The 18,655-nt window shown below is 43.5% G+C and overlaps 1 long non-coding RNA gene across 1 annotated transcript in view; it reads right to left on the bottom strand.

Moving 5' to 3' along the window:
• Positions 1 to 2,365, bottom strand: part of LOC122987561 — a 6,384-nt gene extending 4,019 nt beyond the window's left edge. Inside the window, exon 1 of the long non-coding RNA XR_006404519.1 lies at positions 2,298 to 2,365. This is a non-coding gene — a long non-coding RNA (uncharacterized LOC122987561). The remainder of the gene's footprint in view (positions 1 to 2,297) is intronic.
• Between the last annotated feature and the right edge of the window lie 16,290 nt (positions 2,366 to 18,655).

The raw sequence follows: 18,655 nt of genomic DNA, 5'->3' as shown, positions 1-18,655 counted from the left end.
ATCCATAACAGACCCCCACCTACAGAGACCCTGCCCCGGTCCATAACAAACCCCCACCTACAGAAACCCTGCCCCGGTCCATAACAGACCCCCACCTACAGAAACCCTGACCAGTTAATAACAGACCCCCACCCACAGAGACCCTGCCCCGGTCCATAACAGACCCCCACCTACAGAGACCCTGCCCCAGTCCATAACAGACCCCCACTTACAGAGACCCTGACACAGTTAATAACAGACCCCCACCTACAGAGACCCTGACCCGGTCCATAACAGACCCCCACCTACAGAGACCCTGACCCAATCCATAACAGACCCCCACCTACAGAGACCCTGCCCCGGTCCATAACAAACCCCCAACTACAGAAACCCTGCCCCGGTCCATAACAGACCCCCACCTACAGAAATCCTGCCCCAGTCCATAACAGACCCCCACCTACAGAGACCCTGACCCAGTTAATAACAGATCCCCACCCACAGAGACCCTGCCCTGGTCCATAACAGACCCCCACCTACAGAGACCCTGCCCCAGTCCATAACAGACCCCCACTTACAGAGACCCTGCTCCGGTCCATAACAGACCCCCACCTACAGAGACCATGCCCTGCTCCATAACAGACCCCCACCTACAGAGACCCTGACACAGTTAATAACACACCCCCACCTACAGAGACCCTGACCTGGTCCAAAACAGACCCCCACCTACAGAGACCCTTCCCCGGTTCATAACAGACCCCCACCTACAGAGACCCTGCCCCGGTTAATTACAAACCCCCACTTACAGAGACCCTGCCCCGGTTAATAACAGACCCCCACCTACAGAGACCCTGACCCAATCCATAACAGACCCCCACCTACAGAGACCCTGCCCCAGTCCATAACAAACCCCCACCTACAGAAACCCTGCCCCGGTCCATAACAGACCCCCACCCACAGAAATCCTGCCCCGGTCCATAACAGACCCCCACCTACAGAGACCCTGACCCAGTTAATAACAGACCCCCACCCACAGAGACCCTGCCCCGGTCCATAACAGACCCCCACCTACAGAGACCCTGACCCGGTCCATAACAGACCCCCACCTACAGAGACCCTGACCCGGTCCATAACAGACCCCCACCTATAGAGACCCTGACCCGGTTAATAACAGACCCCCATCTACAGAGACCTTGACCCATTCCATCACAGACCCCCACCTACAGAGACCCTGACCCGGTCCATAACAGACCCCCACCTACAGAGACCCTGACGCGATCCATAACAGACCCCCACCTACAGAGACCCTGACCCAGTTAACAACAGACCCCCACCTACAGAGACCCTGACCCAATCCATAACAGACCCCCACCTACAGAGACCCTGCCCCGGTCCATAACAGACCCCCACCTACAGAGACCCTGACGCGGTTAATAATAGACCCCCACCTACAGAGACCCTGCCCCAGTTAATAACAGACCCCCACCTATAGAGACCCTGAACCGGTTAATAACAGACCCCCATCTACAGAGACCTTGACCCATTCCATCACAGACCCCCACCTACAGAGACCCTGACCCGGTCCATAACAGACCCCCACCTACAGAGACCCTGACGCGATCCATAACAGACCCCCACCTATAGAGACCCTGACCCGGTTAATAACAGACCCCCATCTACAGAGACCTTGACCCATTCCATCACAGACCCCCACCCACAGAGACCCTGACCCGGTCCATAACAGACCCCCACCTACAGAGACCCTGACACGATCCATGACAGACCCCCACCTACAGAGACCCTGACCTGGTCCATAACAGACCCCCACCTACAGAAACCCTGCCCCGGTCCATAACAGACCCCCACCTACAGAGACCCTGACCCAATCCATAACAGACCCCCACCTACAGAGACCCTGACCCAGTCCATAACAGACCCCCACCTACAGAGACCCTGACCCAATCCATAACAGACCCCCACCTACAGAAACCCTGCCCCGGTCCATAACAGACCCCCACCTACAGAGACCCTGACCCAGTTAATAACAGACCCCCACCTACAGAGACCCTGACCCAATCCATAACAGACCCCCACCTACAGAGACCCTGACACGATCCATAACAGACTCTCACCTACAGAGACCCTGACCTGGTCCATAACAGACCCCCACCTAGAGGGACCCTGCCCCCCCCCTTCTCCCCACACACACAGAAACAACAGTAGACTGAACCAAATCAAATTATAAGAAAACAAAAGGAAAACTATCTGACACATTGGAAAGAATCGACCAAAAACCAGGGAAAACTGGAGTGGAATGTTACCTCTGACCCTCTGACCTCTGACCTCTGTGAACGATCCACAGTGAAGGAAGTCCTCGAGCACGTACAGACTCAATGAGGAGAGAAGCCTCACTGAGTAAAAGTTATATCGTTATATCTCTCTCTCTCTCTCTCTCTCTCTCTCTCTATATATATATATATATGTATATATGTTATTTTTTACTTATCTGTTTATTTCTAACAGCAACATCACAATTCTTCTGTTCATGTCCATTTTTGTTGTTTTTGCTTTGGCAACGTAAACATCTGTTTCCCATAATGCACCTGTGAACTGTAGTGAATCTGAGCTTGTTGAGTGTTAGTGAGGCTCCGCCCCCCTGGTTCAGCCTGTCTCTGCTCTCTCTCTCCTCTCACTCGATGTCTGTCTCTCGTCCAGGATGAACACGCTGCTCTCTCTCCCTCTCTGGTTCGCTCTCCTGATGTCGCCCTGCTGTGGTGAGTGACCTGCGACCTTTGACCTCTCTGTGATCCACAAACTGAATATTAATCTGGTTTTACTGTAAAAGACGAGATGATGATGATTCTATAACACATTATCATTATTAATCAGTCTATAAACAGCTAATAAACAGTAATAACTCTCTATAATGTGGTTATGAGCAGATGTTTGGACATGTTAAGTGTTTATTAATGTTCAGTATTTATTATAACTTCTATGAAGACATATTTTATATTATTACAGCTGTTTTATTATAGTATCATTGATGATGTTTATACAGCAGCAAACACTTCTGTGTGTCCACAGGAGGAGTTATAATTATTGATTAATACATTAACACACATTGATATCTGTTGACAGCTGCATTATAGACAGTTATTAACAGTTATTAACTCTTTATAGACTGATTATTCCTGATCAATAAAGAAGGAGGAAGTAGTTAAACTTGAAACCAGACTGATCTTTAATTAGGAACTTTAAATTCATTAATATGAAAATATTAATATATATTAATATAATGTGTGTGTGTGTGTGTGTGCATAATGTGTGTGTGTGTGTGTGTGTGTGTGCATAATGTGTGTGTGTGTGTATGTGTGTGTGTGTGTGTATAATGTGTGTGTGTGTGTATAATGTGTGTGTCTGATGTGTGTGAGTGTGTGTGTGTATAATGTGTGTGTGTGTGTGTGTGTGTGTGTGTGTATAATGTGTGTGTGTGTGTATAATGTGTGTGTGTGTGTGTGTGTGTGTGTGTGTGTATAATGTGTGTGTGTGTGTGTGTGTGTGTGTGTGTTCAGGTCGTTGTCAAACAGACTCATATTTAGCAACATGAGCTCATCCTGATGCAGGTGTGTATTCTGTGAGAACAGCGTTTCTCACGGGGAGCATCAGTGAGCGAACAGGAACTGAACTATATTTCACCTTTTTGTGTTGGACCAAAGTCAAGAAGTGATTTCATTAATCAGGAGCAGAAATCCTCATTGTGTGTTTTAAACTAGAGCTGCCACCACCACTACCAGAGCGCCACTGCCGTCCGGAACAGACTGGCGATGGTCAGGTAGACGGCGGCTGTAGGCGACAACCTGCTGTCAGACTCTTCAGTATACGTAGCACATCAAACGCAGAATACCACAAGTACCAGGACGTCCTGCTGCGTCCAGGCACGTTCTGCAGTATGCAAGGCTAACCTGACCCACAATCCTCTGCTCAACGAAGATACGTCACATCGACTGAGAGAGACAGAACGACAGACACTGCAATGGCAGATGACGTAATATGTCCCAATTAAATGCACACTGCGTTAATACTGCATGCAACAGTACGTACTTTGTAAAGGCAGCTGCAGTACGTACTAAAAGTTAAACGTAGAAGTATGTGATTTGGAACACAGTATCTGTGTCGGTGCTGCAAACACAGAGAGTCACTAGAAGCAGATTCATGGTGAAGGTTTCTGTGTTGTAGCTGAGCTGATGTTAGCTGTGGGGGAGTGTCAGTACGTAGCTTTACTCCTGTTGTTTATCATGTTAATATTACCTGAATATGTTGTTACGCTCTGAATATATCACAGTTAGTCATCAGCAGGTTGTGTGCTGTGGAATCAATCTTTGGTTTATTAGCATGTCGTCGCCTCTCTGCCGTCTCTTGCTAACGTCGTCTCATGCTAACATCGTCTCTTGCTAACGTCGTCTCATGCTAACGTCGTCTCATGCTAACGTCGTCTCATGCTAACGTTGTCTCATGCTAACGCTACCAGCAGCTCTGTGAGAGGCACAAACTGAGGCTACAGTTCGTCTGCTGAGGGCTTCAGCCTGCTGTCAAGCCGACGTCGGCTCGTCGCACATGCTCATGAATGGCCGTCCGTTCTGTCACCTTGGTTGCTAAGGTGGTTGCTAAGGTGTTTCCATGTGTTGTTCAGCTCCAACATGTACGGATGGATTTGAGAAGTTGACATTTGGAGTAAAGAAGGAGAAAAAGAAGTGAAATCCTGCTACTATAGTTTGTTTACGTAGCCTCCGGAGCCGGAGGAAGCTTCCTGAAGCTGACCAATCAGAACAGAGTGGGCTCATCAGGAGGCGGGGCTTAAAGAGACAGGAGCTAAAACGGCCTGTTTCAGACAGAGGCTGAACTGAGGGGCTGCATAAAGGACCAGTAGAAGATCAATAAGGAGTTTTTAACTGGAAATCAGTAAAGATATTCCAGTCCATTCCCCAACCTCTGACCTCTGACCTCTGACTTCGGTATATTAATGTAGCACTGTTGTGCCCTGTCAACATGATTCGGGCTGCTGTCAGACATTTAAACTACAGCTCCCATTAATAGAACTACAAGCTGTCGTCCGTGAAGCTCAGCTGTGTTTCTCCTGCAGTCGTTGTTGCTGTTTGCAGCTGAAATCTGATCCGTGTGAAGACGTCTGTCTGTCTGTCTGTCCTGCTGTTATTACACACATGTCTGAACTCGCCGCCACTCCGCTCGCTCAACAACTCGTCTTCTCTGTCCAACCATGACAGTTAGACCGCAAACCCCCCGGGACTTATGGGAAACAATGTTCGTTAAAGGCTGCCAACACATGTATGTCACCACGTTTCTTCTCAGACAGAACAAACAGAGAAAATGTTCCTTCTGTAAATGTAAAAACTTTGCTTCAGTGTTTCCAGATCAGTGATTCACTCGTCCGTCCTCCTCGTGAAACTTTATCTGCTGGATGTGATCAGACAGGAAACAACGCTGCTCCACTTTCACACTCTGACACCAAATAAAAAAAAACCTTCATGTTCTTTAATCCGAACAGATCCCACTGAGCTCAGCAGGATCAGATCCAGCAGGTCAGAGGTCACGAGACAGTCGATAAATAAAAGCTTCCTGTCAGAGAGCAATAAGACCACATATTTAGTTTTTATCTGAGGTGATGAAACATCTGCAGACACACAGATCAGCCGTCAAACCAAAACTCTTCTTTTCTTTCACTTTAAAGTTGCACTGATCAGAGTTTCCATCCACCTGAGTGAATTCTTTAAAAAAGATCCTGTCTGAGGTGAAACAGCAGCAACAGAATAAATGAATCATGTGATCTGTGAGGAGCGATGATGATGAGGAGGAGGCTGTAACCTTCCTCACATCGATACAGGAAACTAACAGAAACGTCGTATTTCCATCATGTTTTCCATCGTTTGAGCTTTTAATGACGTCGTCTCGTTGTGTTTCTTCTTCTTCTTCTGCGGTGGTTTAACGGCAGCGGCGGGAAGAATCAGTTTATCTGCAGCGACGGAAACAAACATCACTGCTGTTTTATACTCAACGTTTTATGGAAATTCAGTTTAAATTTGAGACACTTTTGGATGAAACTTTGTTGTGTGATGATAAAGTTTCTCTGGGAGGTTTGAGAATTATTAGTTTGAGTCATTTTCTTCTGTTTCCACACGTTTTTCTTCTTCAGCTCCAGTAGTTCCAGTAGTTCCAGTAGTTCCAGTAGCTCCAGTAGTTCCAGTAGTTCCAGTAATCTCCGGAGAGTAGTTCTGTGTGAGGCGGACGCCACTGAGCATGTGCAGGAACGTGGGTCTGTTTGCTGCAGATCACAACCTCCGACTTTGTACCGTATTATAAATTTCTCAAAGAACTTCAGAACAAAGTCGGTTCATCGTCGGTTCGGCTCTTCACGTGAGATTTTCTGACAATAAGAAACATATTGAGATATTGTGTAATTGTGTCGTCGTGTGTTTGGTTTGCTCAGTTTGACCTGCAGAGTTTCTGTCATGATGAGAGGATGTGACTGATACAGATTTGTTCTGTTTTATGGAAATATTGAATGTTTCAGACAGTTGGTTTTGGTCTTTTCCTGATGTGTTGACAGTCAGAAACATGTTGAACATCCAGCCGGATCCTTTGAGTCTCAGTGAAGTGACTGAAACATGCTGCTGCAGGTATCTGCTGACTGTAGGTTGACTGTAGGTTGACTGTAGGTTGCGTGTCGCTGCGTTCAGACTGCAGGCGAGTCTCCACACATCTCAGACTCACAAACAAGTTTCACATGTTGGTTTCTGTTCTGTTTCTATCAGTTCAGGTGAGTTTGAGCCAAAGTTCTGTCAGAGAACAGATCATTCATATCTCAGATGACTGAACTGCAGCTGCTGGTGTTTCTGGTTAAATACTTTCCTTCAACTGTCCCCCGTCATCGCTCGGACTTCTATTCTTATTGTTCTGCTGGTTTTATGAAGTCCAGCGATGGAGCAGAACCTCAGTCAGTGTGTCGGGTTTCTCTTCATATGTTTAGAAAAGGAAGTTCATTAATGTTTTATAAATACATATATCAGAGAGACGGACGTCTCCGTGTGTTTGTTTAGATCTTTTATCACTTTCTGCTCCAACATTCACACGTCCTCCCACTCGCTCTGCTGACCTCACTGACGTCCACGTTCACTTTCTTCTGCAGTTTGATTTATGTTTTTGCACAAGGACACGTTCACGCTGGTCACATGATCCACATTCCTGTTAGTAGTTTCACTGATCTACAGGCAGCTGTAACACACCAACAAAGGCGGAGTAGAAGAAGACTGTCAGATAGTTACTGTTGTTATTATTCAGTATTCAGTATATATTTATTATTCAGTATTCAGACTGAGTTTTGGTGAAAAACTGACTGTAAACTTTTACATATTTACCAGGAAACTCTTTAACTTGATCTGCCACGGCTCTTCATGACTCGTTATTCTTAAAATCTCAGATTTTGTCCCTGAATCTCCATGACAACGTTGAACGTGTGAAGTGGAAACATGTTGTTGGTGAAGCAGAGTCAAACTGAGTAAATCAGCTGTAAAACACAGGAAGTGGAAACATGAGTCTGCTGCTGATTCACTGTCTTGTCTTTAATGTGAAAATGAAGCTGAGACTCAATTTGCATTTATTTTAGTTTTGTCTGAATGTTATTTTTGTCTTGTTGATGTTTTGTTTGTGTCCAACAAACTTAAACTCTTAAATCCTGTCGTACTATCGGCTGAAAAATGTAAAGACAGAAAAAAAACATTTTTATCACCAAGATGTTCATTATTATTATTGTTGTTGTTGTTGTTGTTGTTGTTGTTGTTGTTGTTATTTAGTGTTTTGGGGGTACTTTGGAAGTTGTCTGTTATGGTTCTTTTATTTTCCTCCACAGGAAATGCAGAAAACCATGAAGAAGAGTCGACTACTGCGGACTATGACTACATGTCGACTACAGCAGACTACGACTACACGGCCACCTTCGACTACTACTTCGGTACTGTCGGACTGTAGTAACAGCAGTATCATCAGCAGTAATATTCAGAGTATTACTGCGTGTCAGTACTTCATTTGTTGTTCTGTCTTGTAGTGACCGGCCTCTACCCCAATCTTGACGCCTCCAACAAGGTGAGACAACTTCCTGCCTGCTGTCTTGTTAACAGTTAACAGTAAAGGTGACTGAAACCAGCTCTGGAGGAGGTTTGAGACGTTTTCTATCCAGATGTTAAAAAGGTGTAAAGACATCAATCTGTCCAAGACTTAAACATAATCTTTACTCCTCCCAGCTGTTACAACACAGAAAGCCATCCATCAGTTGAGATATTTCAATACAGAAGTAAAAAGTTGGCCTCATGTTGGCGCAACAGGAACATCACAGTCAGCAGGAGTCATCCTCTGAGGATCATGAACACATGAACAACATTTCACATGAATCCATCTGATAGTCGTTGAGATATTTCAGTCTGAAGTGTCGGATCGATGCTTCCATCCATCAAGACAGATTTTACCTTTACAGGTAAACTGAGTTTGATATTTGTCTTTAACGTAATGTTCTGACAGTCGCCACAAACACACCAGGAATTTCCAAAAGGATAAAAAACTAAACTAAGCTAAACTAACTTCCTGTCGCCCCCAAGTAAAAGGGCCCCAAACAGCTGTAGATTCTTTATGTTTGTTTGATGTAAACATATGATGTTACTATTGTAAATCATAGACTGTATACGCTGCAGTAACTTAAAATCACCCTCAAAGCTCTTTTTAAATGTCTTTTTAAATAAACTTGTTATGACTTGTGATGTTCATGTGATGCTGTATCTCACATTAAACACTGCAGTTATAGAAGCTGTTTCATCTCGTTTAGACTTTCTGCAGAGCTTTTTACCCACAATCATTAAAACGGCCTCACGGTCACCTGTCGTAAATAACACATTATTCTAGCATACGCTGCTAATGTGATGCTAACATGCTACTAATACCATGCTAACATGCTGCTAATGTGATGCTAACATGCTGCTAACATGCTACTAATACCATGCTAACATGCTGCTAATGTGATGCTAACATGATGCTAACATGCTACTAATACCATGCTAACATGCTGCTAATGTGATGCTAACATGCTGCTAACATGCTACTAATACCATGCTAACATGCTGCTAACATGCTACTAATACCATGCTAACATGCTGCTAACATGCTGCTAACATGCTACTGATACCATGCTAACATGTTGCTAACATGGTGCTAACATGCTACTAATACCATGCTAACATGGTGCTAACATGCTACTGATACCATGCTAACATGCTGCTAACACAGCTAAAAATCTGAAGACACAAACAAAGTGAAATACATTCAGCAGCCAGAATGAATCAAATGGACATCAGTGATTTCAGTGACCTTTGACCTCAATGACTCGACTCTAATCATCCCGCTGGCATCTGATTGGTCCGTTTGGTCATGGTGGCTTAGACAGTTATTACTGTGTTCATGTCCGACACTGGAGACGCCTGAGGGGACGACAGGAAGTCCTTCAGCTACATCAATCAGGAGACTGAACGCAGCTTCATCTCCATGGTTACACCCTGAAAATATAAAATGTTCAGTTGGTGCCAAAAGTATGATGACTGTTTAATAAATGTGTTCTGATTGTTCTCCTGACCTCTGTGTGACATCTCCCAGGCCTCTGGGATTGGTCAATTGAGCCCGGTGCTCCTGCTGGGATTGGCTGTCCATCAGATCTGGAACTGATGGGGGGCGGAGCCAAGGACTCGCCAGGTGAGAGCAACACAAGTCACTTTTACTTGCAGAACATTATTCAAAAGCCACAAAACCGGACAGAGATCCTTCAGTCCTCCAACAGATCTGACTGTAGTCTGAAGACTGTAGCCTGACGACTGTAGTCTGAAGACTGTAGCCTGAAGACTGTAGTCTGAAGACTGTAGCCTGACAACTGTAGTCTGAAGACTGTAGTCTGAACACTGTAGCCTGACGACTGTAGTCTGAAGACTGTAGCCTGACGACTGTAGTCTGAAGACTGTAGCCTGAAGACTGTAGTCTGAACACTGTAGCCTGACGACTGAAGTCTGAAGACTGTAGTCTGAACACTGTAGCCTGACAACTGTAGCCTGAAGACTGCAGTCTGAAGACTGTAGTCTGAACACTGTAGCCTGACGACTGTAGTCTGAACACTGTAGTCTGAACACTGTAGTCTGAAGACTGTAGTCTGAAGACTGTAGCCTGACAACTGAAGTCTGAAGACTGTAGTCTGAACACTGTAGCCTGACAACTGTAGCCTGAAGACTGTAGTCTGAAGACTGTAGTCTGAACACTGTAGCCTGACGACTGTAGTCTGAACACTGTAGTCTGAAGACTGTGGCCTGAAGACTGTAGCCTGACAACTGTAGTCTGAACACTGTAGTCTGAAGACTGTAGCCTGACAACTGAAGTCTGAAGACTGTAGTCTGAACACTGTAGCCTGACGACTGTAGCCTGACAACTGTAGCCTGACGACTGTAGCCTGAAGACTGTAGTCTGAACACTGTAGCCTGACGACTGTAGTCTGAACACTGTAGTCTGAAGACTGTAGTCTGAAGACTGTGGCCTGAAGACTGTAGTCTGAACACTGTAGCCTGACGACTGTAGTCTGAACACTGTAGCCTGACGACTGTAGCCTGAAGACTGTAGTCTGAACACTGTAGCCTGACGACTGTAGTCTGAACACTGTAGTCTGAAGACTGTAGTCTGAAGACTGTAGCCTGAAGACTGTAGTCTGAACACTGTAGCCTGACGACTGTAGTCTGAACACTGTAGCCTGACGACTGTAGCCTGAAGACTGTAGTCTGAAGACTGCAGTCTGACAACTAGGTCTGAAGACTGTAGCCTGACAACTGTAGCCTGACGACTGTAGCCTGAAGACTGTAGTCTGAACACTGTAGCCTGACGACTATAGTCTGAACACTGTAGTCTGAACACTGTAGTCTGAAGACTGTGGCCTGAAGACTGTAGCCTGAACACTGTAGCCTGACGACTGTAGCCTGATGACTGTAGTCTGAACACTGTAGCCTGAAGACTGTAGCCTGACAACTGTAGTCTGAAGACTGTAGCCTGACGACTGTAGTCTGAACACTGTAGCCTGACGACTGTAGTCTGACAACTGTAGTCTGAAGACTGTAGCCTGACGACTGTAGTCTGAAGACTGTAGTCTGAACACTGTAGCCTGATAACTGTAGTCTGACAACTGTAGTCTGAAGACTGTAGTCTGAAGACTGTAGTCTGACAACTGTAGTCTGAAGACTGTAGCCTGATAACTGTAGCCTGACGACTGTAGTCTGACAACTGTAGCCTGACGACTATAGTCTGAACACTGTAGTCTGAACACTGTAGTCTGAACTGTGGCCTGAAGACTGTAGCCTGAACACTGTAGCCTGACGACTGTAGCCTGATGACTGTAGTCTGAACACTGTAGCCTGAAGACTGTAGCCTGACAACTGTAGTCTGAAGACTGTAGCCTGACGACTGTAGCCTGATAACTGTAGCCTGACGACTGTAGTCTGACAACTGTAGTCTGACAACTGTAGTCTGAAGACTGTAGCCTGATAACTGTAGCCTGACGACTGTAGTCTGACAACTGTAGCCTGACGACTATAGTCTGAACACTGTAGTCTGAACACTGTAGTCTGAACTGTGGCCTGAAGACTGTAGCCTGAACACTGTAGCCTGACGACTGTAGCCTGATGACTGTAGTCTGAACACTGTAGCCTGAAGACTGTAGCCTGACAACTGTAGTCTGAAGACTGTAGCCTGACGACTGTAGTCTGAACACTGTAGCCTGACGACTGTAGCCTGATAACTGTAGCCTGACGACTGTAGTCTGACAACTGTAGCCTGACGACTGTAGTCTGAAGACTGTAGTCTGAAGACTGTAGCCTGACGACTGTAGTCTGAAGACTGTAGTCTGAAGACTGTAGCCTGAAGACTGTAGTTTGAAGACTGTAGCCTAAAGACTGTAGTCTGACTGTAAACAAACCTCCATCTCAGAAAGCCAGTCTCTGACTCTGTGATGCTTGTAACAGCAGGTCTGTGTAGAACATATAAATAAAGTTCTAATTTACAAACTTAATGTTCCAGTTTGAATTTTTTTCAGCTGATTCAACGGCAAACTGACACCACCAGCCTCTGCTCCATCACATCTGTCCAACTTTATTAAATCTGCATTAAATCCTCATGTTTCATTCTGAGCTGCGTGCCAACAGAGTCAATAGTCAAGTCAATTTTATTCATAATGAGCAGCACTTGGTGACACCAGCAAAGAAAAACCTTTAAAAAACCTTAACCTTTAACAGGAAGAAACCTCAAGCAGAACTGGACTCTAGGTGGACCCCATCTGCCTCGACCGGTTGGGTTGAGAGGGCCAAACACAATAACTTCAGTTTTATCTGAGTTTAGTAGCAGAAAATTGCAGGTCATCCAGGTCTTTATGTCGTTAAGGCATGTTTGGAGTTTGTTTAACTGATTGGGTTCATCAGGCTTCATTGATAAATATAATTGGGTATCATCTGCGTAACAATGAACATTTATGGAGTGTTTCCTAATAATATTACCTAAAGGAAGCATATATAAGGTGAATAGAATTGGTCCAAGAACAGAACCTTGTGGAACTCCGTGTCTAACTTTTGCCTTCATGGAGGATTCATCATTAACATGTACAAACTGAAATCTGATAAATAGGACTTAAACCAGCTTAATGCAGTTCCTGTAATGCCAATTAAATGTTTCAGTCTCTGTAATAGGATGTGATGGTCAGTTGTGTTGAATGCAGCACTAAGATCTAACAGGACAAGTATAGAGACAAATCCTTTGTCTGATGCAGTTAGGAGGTCATTAGTGACTTTCACCAGTGCTGTCTCTGTGCTATGATGCCTCTAAATCCTGACTGAAAATCCTCAAATAAACTATTGTTATGTAGAAAGTCACATAACTGATTAGAGACTGCTTTCTCAAGGATCTTAGAGAGAAATGGAAGGTTAGATATAGGTCTATAATTGGCTAAAACACCTGAATCAAGAGTAGGCTTCTTAAGAAGAGGTTTAATTACAGCTACTTTAAAGGACTGTGGTACATAGCCTGTTACTAAAGACAAATTGATCATATCTAGTAAAGAAGTGCTCACTAAGGGTAAGACTTCCTTAAGCAGCCTAGTTGGGATGGGATCTAAGAGACAGGTTGATGGTTTAGATGAACAAATCATTGAAGTTAGTTCAGACAAGTCTACTGGAGAAAAACAGGTTAAATATACAGAACTGTGCAAAAGTTTTAGGCACTAAAAGTAAAGTGAGAATGCTTACAAAACTACTTGCAGGCAGGTTGTTGTAACCATCCTGGAGAAAGAATCTTCTTCTGTGGATTTAGTATTTAGAACATCTCAGGTGCTTCTTCATGTGATCCCAGATTGACTCCATGATGTTGAGATCAGAGTCCGTCTGTTGCAGGACTCATCGTTCTTCTTGTTGCTGAAATGAGTTGTTTATGACTCTAGCTGTCTGCTCGGGGTCATCATCACTGTCCTCCCTGATGGTATTGCATAACAGATAAGAATCTAAACATCTAGGGTGCCTAAAACGTTTGCACAGTCCTGTGTATCAGGTTTTACGGCTGTTTCTAAGCTTCCTGAGTTTGGGGATAAATCGGAGCCTGTTGAGGGCAGGAGGAGCCCTGAGACAATTAAAACATCGGAGAGGGAAAAGACATTTTAAAATGTGAATGCAATAAAAAGAAATAGGCTGAAGTGGTTTTAAGTGTCAATATTTATTTTGTTGATACTTTTGTACAGCTGTAACAGCAGGTTTTTACTTGTAATGGAGTATTTTACTTCAGTAAAGAACACATACAGAAAAACCCTTTTCAGCTAAACGAGTCCAGTGTTTGAACTGAAAAAAGAAAAAGTAAAACAGTAAAAACTTCTTTGACCTTTGACCTTGTGGTCAGAGGTGAAGCAGCACAGCGGACTCCCATCATTCACAGCTGTAAAGTGTCAGAGTTACAGCAGCTCTGTTTCCTGTCTGCAGGGAGCTGTTAAGCCTTTATAAGCTTTTATTCTTCCTCTCAGACAGGGCTTCACTTCCTGTTTACAGCAGGAAGGGGGCGCTGCTGCGCCTCACTGACCGCATCACGTGACTACAGCTCACTCTGGTTTAAACAGGTTTATAATCAATTATTACAAATGTTCAGGTCTGAAAGCTGAAGCAGAAAAGAAACTTTATTCACACATTCTGTTTTCAACCTCTTCAACTCAAACAGCCTCAAATTTAAACAGTTAGCTGTAGACTAGCTGCTAACAGTTAGCTGTAGACTACCTGCTCACAGTAGCTGTAGACTAGCTGCTCACAGTTAGCTGTAGACTAGCTGCTAACAGTTAGCTGTAGACTAGCTGCTCACAGTTAGCTGTAGACTACCTGCTCACAGTAGCTGTAGACTAGCTGCTCACAGTTAGCTGTAGACTACCTGCTCACAGTAGCTGTAGACTACCTACTCACAGTTAGCTGTAGACTACCTGCTAACAGTTAGCTGTAGACTAGCTGCTCACAGTTAGCTGTAGACTACCTGCTCACAGTTAGCTGTAGACTAGCTGCTCACAGTTAGCTGTAGACTACCTGCTCACAGTTAGCTGTAGACTAGCTGCTCACAGTTAGCTGTAGACTAGCTGCTCACAGTTAGCTGTAGACTACCTGCTCACAGTTAGCTGTAGACTAGCTGCTCACAGTTAGCTGTAGACTACCTGCTCACAGTTAGCTGTAGACTACCTGCTCACAGTAGCTGTAGACTACCTGCTCACAGTTAGCTGTAGACTACCTGCTCACAGTTAGCTGTAGACTACCTGCTCACAGTAGCTGTAGACTACCTGCTCACAGTTAGCTGTAGACTACCTGCTCACAGTTAGCTGTAGACTAGCTGCTCACAGTTAGCTGTAGACTACCTGCTAACAGTTAGCTGTAGACTACCTGCTAACAGTTAGCTGTAGACTACCTGCTCACAGTTAGCTGTAGACTAGCTGCTCACAGTTAGCTGTAGACTACCTGCTAACAGTTAGCTGTAGACTAGCTGCTCACAGTTAGCTGTAGATACCTACTCACAGTTAGCTGTAGACTAGCTGCTCACAGTTAGCTGTAGACTAGCTGCTCACAGTTAGCTGTAGATACCTGCTCACAGTTAGCTGTAGACTACCTGCTCACAGTTAGCTGTAGACTACCTGCTAACAGTTAGCTGTAGACTAGCTGCTCACAGTTAGCTGTAGACTACCTGCTAACAGTTAGCTGTAGACTAGCTGGTGAACATAGTGGAGCATTTAGCAGATAAAGAGCCAGATGTTTCCCTCAGGAGCTGGTAGAGACGACTCCACATGAATGATAACGTTGCTCCATAACTGCTGGATGTGGAAACAAGTTCAACATATCAGCTTAAAACTGATGATGAGTCAGAGTTGAGTTCACAGAACAGACACTGACAGCTCTTTAATATTTGACCTTTGACTTTTCAGCTACATCCTGTTCCCTCCGCGTGTGCTGCAGCTCCACGCTGTGATGTTTACGGCGTTAATGAGGTCAAACATGTGGACTGATGGAATAAACCAGGGCTGCGTTCCAGACAGCAGGACCTGTTCACCTCGAGATCAGAGAAACTTAAACTCTGGTCAGTTACCATGGTAACTGAAACTCTGGGTCAGTTACCATGGTAACTGTGAAGCTAACCTGCTGCTGGCAGGAGTTTCGTGTCTTGGTTCATTAGTGGAGGTTTACTGTCAGACTCTGGATCCTGGTCCAGATCCTGGTTGATGTTAGTTTGTTATTCAGGACTTTCTGAAGTTGCTGCTTTAATGTGTGAATTGATCGTCAGCTGATCAAACCTCTTCATGTCCTTCTGTTATAACTCTGAGTCAGTTTGTCTGATCTTTATTACACATAATGTTTAATCTCAGTTTACATTTAAACAACCAGAATGAAGCTTCAGACACGTCGGATCAATGAATATGATCAATGAATAATGATCTCTGATTGGTCCACTGATGGAACATCATTCCTGTAATATTATATATATATAGTATATTATATATATATATAGTGTATTATATATATATATATATATATATATATATATATATAATACACTATATACTATATATATATATATATATATATATATATATATATATATATATATATATAGTGTGTGTGTGTGTGTGTGTGTGTATATATATATATATAGTCTATATATATATATATATATATATATATATATATATAATATACTATAGTATATTATATATATATATATAACATACTATAGTATATTATATATATATAAAGTATATTATATATATATATAGATTATATGTTAATATTTCTGAGCGAATGATGTTGAGATACAAACAGACGTCTGAACATTTAAAATCTGCTTTATCAATCATCAAACACATTATTATTGATCAGCCTGTGAGCTTCAGTCACGTCTGTGTGTCTTTGATCTATTTATGTTTTAAATCTTTAACTCTATTTTTCATCTTCAGTCGCTGCTTCCTGTGTTTCCTCCGTCAGATTAAAGCTCAACTAATATATTAAAATGTAATGTAGCTGCAGCCTGATGCACAGATTCCACTTTATCATCATTAAGCAAACGTGAGTCTGATAAACGATCAATTAACGGACGACACTGAATAAAACTTTATCGACACGTTTCCCGCTCTGACTCAGGCTCTTTTTAAAGATAAATGTGCATCGTCTGCATACACATGCCTTAATATCTCACACGGAGGCTCTGCCTTTTATCTACCCGTTGCCATGGTGACTCGTAGTATCGGAGCTCCATTGATGGAGAGTGAACGTACTCAGAGTTGATTGATCAAAGGTTCATCAGCTGTTTGCTGTCTCTTACTGTCGCCTTTGTTCTGTTTATGTTTTTAATATTATTTATTTCTTCTCCGCCTGCAGGTCTCTGACCTCTGACCTCTGATCAGCTGACGACCCAGAGGACCAGCCATCAGCTGCTGATCAATAACTCTTCATATCATCAATAAGCTTCTGAGCTCTAACATTCACTTTGTCCGACTGAAACCAGCTGATTGATTCCTGATCAATAAGTCTGAGCATCACTGTAACCATGACAACGTGCTAACCCCTCCCTGACTGATCGATGTGTTCGTGTTTTTTATTTTGTAATAAATGATTTTACAGGAAGTATTGATTCATGTCTGATTGATCAACACAGAAACTGATCAGTGACTCTGCTGCCACCTGCTGGACACGATCAATAATAATAATAATAATAATAATAATAATAATAATAGAAACACAGAAATCAGTGTCACACTAATGTTCTTCATCTTTATTATCATGATGTTTTATAATATTAAAATGTTTGATGAGTCTGTTTAACGTGCTGCAGGTCAGACGTGATGCTCAGTTCCGTGTTTCATGTTTGGTGAATAACTGGTGAACTGATGGTGAACTGATGGTGAACTGATGGTGACCAGACTGATGGAGGCTGTTTCCTGCCCAGTTTGGGTTGTTTGGTGAAAACATGTTTTGCTTCTGTTGGCAGATATTTCATCTCATCTTCATCAAACTTGGTTCATTTCATATTTAAACCAGTTCATTTCTGGTTTGTCTGTAACTGGTTACCAGACTCTTGAAGGTGTGATGTCACGACCTTCAGGAGGAGTCGTGTTACAACCAGCTTCAGGAATACAGACTGAACCACCGTTCTGCCCACAGGGGGCGCTGCTGTGCTGCTGTGATCACCTGATGTTTCTACAACTCTGTTGTCTTTAATAAAATGACACCTGGTACAAAGTTCCTCATGAGACAAGCTGAACCACGTAGCAACAGCTCCACCGTGTGGTCACCAGTGAAACAGCAGCATAGTGTTTGTGAGCTGCCGTGTCTCTGACATGTGACACACAGCGAGACACACGAGCGTTCACACGGCTTTAAAACCCGTAAAACATCGTCTCCTCCGTGTAAAAACCCAGAATCTGTGAATATTGTTGATGTCAAACTTCACGTCACGCTGTGTCAGCTGCATACTGCACTACGATTGGCTCCACACTAGTGTGATGTCATAAATCCTGCAGGTGCTTAAAGACACATTATGCACATTTCCAGGTGTATATTTATATTCTAGTGGAACAGTGAGGCTGCTCTGCTGTAACATGAAACCTGATATATAGATGAGCTGATTCTGACGTCTCATCTTTGTAGAATGACTTTTGTTTTTGTTTATTTGTATTTTGTTCAAAATTACTTATTTATCTTATACTGGCCCTTTATGCAGCCCCTCACCTGCCTGTAAATATAAATGTAGGACAGAAAGTGAGGAAATGTGTGTTTGGTAGATTATTTCTTTGTTGTAATGAAGCTTCTTTGCAATAAATCTTAAACTGTTGGAAAACCTGTTGATTCGGCTTTTAAATGGAGACACATTAGTAAAGAAACAGCAGAGCTGAGGATGTGGGTCTCCCATGAAAACAGCTTATTCTGCTAACACACACACACACACACACACACACACACATATATATACATATATGTGTGTGAGTGTGTATATATATATATATATATATATATATATATATACACACATTCAATAAGACTGACCAGTG

Source organism: Thunnus albacares, chromosome 8 (genome assembly GCF_914725855.1).
Source record: "Thunnus albacares chromosome 8, fThuAlb1.1, whole genome shotgun sequence".
Taxonomy (NCBI): Eukaryota; Metazoa; Chordata; class Actinopteri; order Scombriformes; family Scombridae; genus Thunnus; species Thunnus albacares.
This window is presented reverse-complemented; position numbering and strand designations above follow the sequence as displayed.